The following is a 7331-nucleotide window of genomic DNA, read 5'->3' as shown; positions in this document are numbered from 1 at the left end:
TTGAATATATTCTATTTACCCTTTTGCCTTCTCTGGTGTTGCTGGAACTTTTAATGCAATTGCACTGGGCACAAGCTCCAAGGCGCCCCCTGGCGTTAGGAAGTGATCACCGCAGCAACCTCATCCTACTCATCTCTGGATCCTCAAAATTCTCAGGAGCTTGCAACCAGACACATGTTCTTCTTCGCATTCCTGTCTCTAACACGAAGCCACAGGTAGAACAAAGAATGCCCTCGCCACTCTTCTTAATCGAAGTCGATTAAATTCTGATAATTTGTTCTGATTAATTTAATTCTGATCCTTTAAAAATTACGAACGATATAACGCTTTCACGAGGAAATCTGCAGATGCTGGAAATTCAAACAACAACACACACAAAATGCTGGTGGAACACAGCAGGCCAGGCAGCATCTATAAAGAGAAGCACTGTCGACGTTTCGGTCCGAGACTCTTCGTCAGGACGCTTTCATTTCATATTCAAATCCATCGCACCTTTTGAAACATATACCTTACTCTCTAGATCATGTGAATAATTATGTCCCTTGATATTCTGAATTTTATTAGTAAACCAAGATAGCATTTGGTTATTTCATCATTGCAAGGACATAATCTATTTTCTACGTGTGATGGTCTAATCTGCAATTTTATTTCTCTTGGTTTTAACATACAATTAACTAACTAAAAAATATTTAGCCTGTATGTTTACACAAGACTGCCGACTGCAAGCCGATGTTTATTTTACAATTATTTCACGATTGAAACGGGCTGCAGGCGACAAGTACAATTAATGGACAGGTGTTTAATAACAATGCATATTATGCTTGTCTTACCAGAATACGAACGCCCCAGCAAGAGGAAGAAAATGAAAAGAGCGGTCCTGGAAGAGGAGAGATTCTTTCTCGCAGAATGCATTACCGGTTTAAAGTAAACGAAACAGAACGCGAAGCAGGGAGAGCAGGGATAAGGGCGGAATTTGAAGGGGGCGGTGGACTGGGGAGGTCACTCCATTCAGCGACGAACACAAGTCAAAATAAAGCGGGGCTTTGAGCGACAGGAGCCCGAGTTCCGAGCGGCAGGAAAGGGCTTCGCCAGCGTCGAACGTGGAGTTTTTCAGCCCAGATGAAGCCATTGGATCCTCTGAATCCACAGCAGCACAAGTTCAGCAACCCTGTCCTGATGGAGGCTTTCGAGACGAATCGTCGATAGTTCCTCTCTTCCCCAAATGATGCCGAGTTCCTACAAGAGGTATTTCCATGACCCTGTCAGTCCCATGTCCCGCTCCTTCCCCACTGCCCTACAAATCCTCCCTCTTGAACTCACTGAGTGATGCTGTTTTTTATTAGCCCCAATATCCACTAACAAGCGCCTTTCTCATTATTCACTTTGTATCTTCTTATTTCCCCCATCTTCTTTAACTATTTACATACAGAGACATAGAAAACTACAGCAAAGAAACAGCCCATTCGGCCCATCTAGTACATACCGAGCCATTTAAACTGCCTACTCCCATTAACCTGCACCACCGCGGCCCTCCATACCCCTTACCATCCATGTACCTATTCAAACATCTCTTAAAAATCGAGTTGCATGCTCCACTTGTGCTGGCAGCTCATTCCACACTCTCAGGTCCTTCTGCGTGAGGAAGGTTCCCCTCCTGCTCCCCTTAAATTCCTTACCTTTTATCCTTAACCTATGACCTCTGGTTGCAGTCCCACCAACGTTAGTGGAAAAAGCCTGCTTGTATTTTCCCTATCTATACCCTTCATAATTTTGTATACCTCTATCAAATCGCCTTTCAGTCTTCTACATTAGGAATAAAGTCCTAATCTATTCACCTTTCTTAGGTGCTTCAGACCCAGCCACAACCTTGTAAATTTTCTCTGTACTCTTTCAACTTTCTTTACATTTGTATTACATGAGTAGACTGATGGGACTGAAGGCTGACAAATCCCCAGGTTCAGATGGTCTGCATCCCAGGGTACTAAAGGAGGTGGCTCTGGAAATTGCCGATGCATTGGTAATCATTTCCCAATGTTCCTTAGATTCAGGATCAGTTCTTGAGGATTGGAGAATGGCTAATGTTATCCCACTTTTTAAGAAAGGAGGGAGGGAGAAATCAGAGAACTATCATCCTGTCAGCCTAACATCAGTAGTGGGGAAGATGCTAGAGTCCATTTTTAAAGATGAAATGGTGGCATATCTAGATAGCAGTGATAGGATTGGGCCGAGCCAGCATGGATTTACCAAGGGCAAATCATGCTTGACTAATCTATTGGAGTTTATCTAGGATGTAACCAGGAAGTTAGACATTGGAGATCTAGTGGATGTAGTGTACCTCGATTTTTAGAAGGCAGTTGATAGGGTCCCACATAGAAGATTGGTGGGTAAAATCAGAGCTCATGGCATTGGGGGGAAGATATTGACATGGATAGAAAACTGGTTGGCCCATAGAAAGCAAAGGGTAATGGTGAATGGGTGTTTCTCAGAATGGCAGGTGGTGACTAGTGGGGTGCCACAGGGCTCAGTATTGGGACCACAGCTGTTTACAATTTACATCAATGATTTAGATGAAGGCATTGGGAATAACATCAGCAAGTTTGCTGATAATACTAAGCTGGGTGGCAGTGTGACATGTGATGAGGATGTTAGGAGAATTCAGGGTGACTTGGATAGGCTGAGTGAGTGGGCAGATACTTGGCAGATGACGTTTAATGTGAATAAGTGTGAGGTTATCCACTTTGGGAGTAAGAACAGGAAGGCACATTATTATTTGAACGGTGTAGAGTTAGGTAAGGAAGAAATACAAAGAGATCTCGGAGTCCTTGTTCATCAGTCACTGAAGGTGAATGAGCAAGTGCAGCAGGCAGTGAAGAAGGCCAATGGAATGTTGGCCTTTATTACAAAGGGAATTGAGTACAAGAGCAAGGAAATCCTCTTGCATTTGTACAGGGCCCTGGTGAGACCACATCTGGAGTATTGTGTACAGTTTTGGTCTCCAGGGTTAAGGAAGGACATCCTGGCTATAGAGGAAGTGCAGCGTAGGTTCACGAGGTTAATTCGTGGGATGTCTGGACTGTCTTATGCAGAGAGGTTAGAGAGACTGGGCTTGTACACGCTGGAATTAAGGAGATTGAGAGGGGATCTGATTGCCACATATAAGATTATTAAGGGATTGGACAAGATAGAGGCAGGAAATATGTTCCAGATGCTGGGAGAGTCCAGTACCAGAGGGCATAGTTTGAGAATAAGGAGTAGGTCATTTAGGACAGAGTTAAGGAAAAACTTCTTCTCCCAGAGAGTTGTGGGGGTCTGAAATGCACGGCCTCGGAAGGCAGTGGCCAATTCTCTGGATGCTTTCAAGAAGGAGCTAGATAGGTATCTTATGGATAGGGGAATCAAGGGATATGGGGACAAGGCAGGAACAGGGTATTGATGGTAGATGATCAGCCATGATCTCAGAATGGCGGTGCAGGCTCAAAGGGCCGAATGGTCTACTTCTGCACCTATTGTCTATTAAGATTAGGCGGCAACATTTCAATGAATTAAAGAACTGAAAATAATGGAGATGAATGTGTGATTGAATCTTGAAGGAATGGTTTTGATTCTTTGAGCAGTACAATATGTTGGAGGAACTCACCAAGTCGGGCAGCATTTATGGAGGAAAATATTGATGTTTGGGGTCAGGACTGGTCTTCTCAGAATCTGATTTAATATTACTGACTTCGGACATGAAATTTGTGGCAGCAGGACAATGTAAAAAAATTGCTATAAATTACCAAAAAATGGCAATCTGTTTGAAAGAGGGAAGGGTATTAAAAATGGGATGTGGTGGAGCAATTGTTGGTAGGTGATTCAGGTGAATGAGGAAGGGAGGAAAATGACAATGTGAAAAGGAGGTGATGGGTGGAAGAAACAATGGGCTGAAGATGATGGAATCTGATCGGCTAAACTGGAGCTTGGAAGAAGTGGAGGGAGGAGTGTAGGAAGGGGATCTAGTGGGAGGAGAGTCTGATGGGCAGATGGAGGGTACTACAAGGATGACAGACCAAGAGGAAGGAAAGGAACAAAGTGGTGGTGGGGGTGGGGGGGAGGTAGTTAGCAGAATTTTGAGAATTCAGTGTTTATGCTGCTAGGTTGTAGTCTGCTCAGGCAGAATGAGGTACTGTTTCCAGGGAAGGTTGGACGTGGTACAGGCCAAACACCTCGTCCGTCTACAGTGCACGGGCCAATATCCCGTTGGATTGATTGTTAGTTCTGCAAAGGAAGGGCTTATGTTAGCTGCATAGGCTACTGAGCAACAGTTCAGAAGGAAGAAAAGCAACTGGAAATGAAGGAAACGAGTTGTCAGAATACGAGTTTCAACAATTATAAAAATTATAAAGAAAATATAAGTAATTGAGGTTAAAGTATGGATATGGAATAAAATGTGCATAAATTCCACCATGTATTTACAATGTTAACATAACAAGGTGTTTACAGTACAGTGACTATTCTGTAAATCCAATTGGGTATTTTAGTGACAGAGGGCAGATGAATTCAAGGTACTGATGAGCACATGGAAACATTATTACTGAGACAAGGATTAGGAGTGGACACACTATAGTTCTATTTAATCCTATTATCCAAAACACAGAGGAGGGTAGGGGATATTGCTGCCCCAGTAGACCAGTGCTGTGTTTCAAGTCTGTGATTTTGACATCAGCCTTTGCTAAGACGTTATCTCCTAAGATATGGGAAGTGATAAAGAGTCATACATCATGAAAACAAGCCCTTTACCGTGCTGACCAAGAAACATCTAACAAGCATTTGGCTATGTTAGATGCATATCCCTCTACACCTTTCCATGTGCATGTGCAGGTGTCTTTTAAATGCTATTACTGTACCTGCCTCAACTACATCCTCTGGCAGCTTGTTCCATGTACTGACTACCCTCTGGGTGGGAAAAAAAAAGTTGCCTCTCAGGTTCCTACTAAATCTTTACCTCCTTACAATAAGCCTATGACCTCTAGTTTTTAATTCACTTTTACTGTGTGCAGTCTCTCCCTCTATGTCGCAAAGACAAAGGAATTGGTTGTGGAGTACAGGAGGAATTGGAGACAAGCTAGAACCCATTGACATCAATGGATCTGGGGTTGAGAGGGTGAACAGCTTTAAGTTCTTGGCATACACATCACCAAGGATCTCACGTGGTCTGTACATACCGGCTGTGTGGTGAAAAAGGCACAACAGCTCCTCTTTCACCTCAGATGGTTGAAGAAGTTTGGTATGTGCCTCCAAATCCTAAGAACTTTCTACAGGGGGCACAATTGAGAGCATCCTGACTGGCTGCATCACTGTCTCAATCACAGGACACTGCAGAGAGTGGTGCAGACAGCCCAGCACATTTCCTGCGATTCAGGACATTAACAAAGACAGGTGTGGAAAAAAGGACCTGAAGGATCATTGGAGACCCGAGCCACCCCAACCACAAATTGTTCCAGCTGCTACCATCCAGGAAATGGTATTGCAGCATAAAAGCCAGGACTAACAGGCTCCAGGACAGCTTCTTCCTGGTGGCCATCAGACTGATTAATTCATGCTCATACAATTGTATTTGTATGTTACATTGACTATCCTGTTGTATATACTATTTATTATAAGTGACTATAAATTTCACATTTAGATGGCAATGTAACAAAGATTTTACTCCTCGTGTATATGAAGGATGTAAGTAATAAATTCAATTCATATTCAATATTTACCCTACCTATGCCCCTCATTGTTTTGTACGTGTCTTTAAGGTCACTCCGTAGTCTCCTATGTTCAAAATAATAAAGTACTCTGCCCAACCTCTCCCTATAACCAACTCCCTTGATGCCCAGCAACAGCCCTGTAAGTCTTTTCTGCATCCTTTCTAGCTTAATGGCTTCTTATTTACTCCCGGGTAACCAACACTGAACACAATGCTCCTTGTGCAGCCTCATCAACTGCAACATGATTTGCATTTGCAACTCACATAAAATGCAGGAGGTACGCAAAAGGTCAGGCAGCATCTATGGAAATGAATAAACAGTCAAAGTTTTGGGCCAAGACTCTTCTTCAGGACTGAGAAGGAAGGGGGGATATGACAGAATAAAAAGCTGAGGGAGGGGACAGAGGCTAGCTGGACGGTAATAGGTGAAGTCAAGTGGGTGGGAAAGGTCAAGAGCTGGAGAAGAAGGGATCTCCTCTCACTTAAAGGCAACGGTAGTACCTGCGGATCCACAGTTGACACCAGTAGTTCAGTAAATGACATCCAATGAACAAAGATGTTGGAAAACCAAGGTTTGTCTCTTCAAAAAGGAAAAGAGCCAATGCCTTAAAACACCATCACACTCCTTCGATCAAACCTTCATATTCACCATACAGAGCCCCAAGGACCAAGCCCATCTCAGCCTGTGTGAAGCCCATTGTGATGCGATTCTTCAGCACTTTTGCAAACTGCTCCAAGCTCTCTGAACTGAGAGAATCCTCAAGGCCACCACCCTAGATCCAATATTTTATTCATTTATGTGTTGAAATGTTAATTCTGCTTCTTCCTCTGCAGATACTGCCTGACTTACAGACAGAGAGATGGAGACAGGCATTGTGGCACTCCTGGTCCATCATTTCTGTACTCCATAGATCTACATTTTGGGGCAATTTACAGTGGCCACTTAACCCACCAACCCGCTCAACTTTGAGATGTGGGAAGGAACTAAAGCACTTGAACGGAATTCAAATGGTCACAGAGGGGAAAGTGCAAATTCCACACACAGACTCCGAGGTCAGGATTGAACCTGTGACTCGAGTGATGTGAAGCTGCAACTGTACCCATTGTGTTACTGAATGATTCCAGAGTTGGCAATATCAAAGGCAGGGTTACACTGGAAAGGTGGGCTTATTCACCTGGGAAATAATAAAGGATGATTTGGGTTCAGATTTATTTACTAATTTATGTATATAGGAATGTATTTATTTAATGAATTAATCGTGTGTCTATCAAAACAAACATAAAATGCATTAACAGCCTAAGGATGTGCTGGGGGCAGCCCACAAGTGTTACCACACATTCCAGAGCCAACATAGCGCACAATGTTCAGCAGAACAACAATATCAACACTACAACAGCAAAGTAAGCCTCTTTCCTTTCTCCCATCCACACACACAGACGGGATTCTAACCCAGAGCAGGCTGTCTCTGGCTCTCCAGCCACCTGTAGACTTGTGGACTTGCAGACATACTTACAGAGAAACACAAACAAAATGCTAGGGGAGTTCAGCCAGTCAGCCAACGGGAGAGGAATAAAGAGCTGACATTTCAGGCCCAGGACA

The sequence above is a fragment of the Hypanus sabinus genome, chromosome 5 (assembly GCF_030144855.1).
Source record: "Hypanus sabinus isolate sHypSab1 chromosome 5, sHypSab1.hap1, whole genome shotgun sequence".
Taxonomy (NCBI): domain Eukaryota; kingdom Metazoa; phylum Chordata; class Chondrichthyes; order Myliobatiformes; family Dasyatidae; genus Hypanus; species Hypanus sabinus.
The sequence above is the reverse complement of the archived record's forward strand: the minus strand, read 5'-3'. Positions refer to the sequence as shown.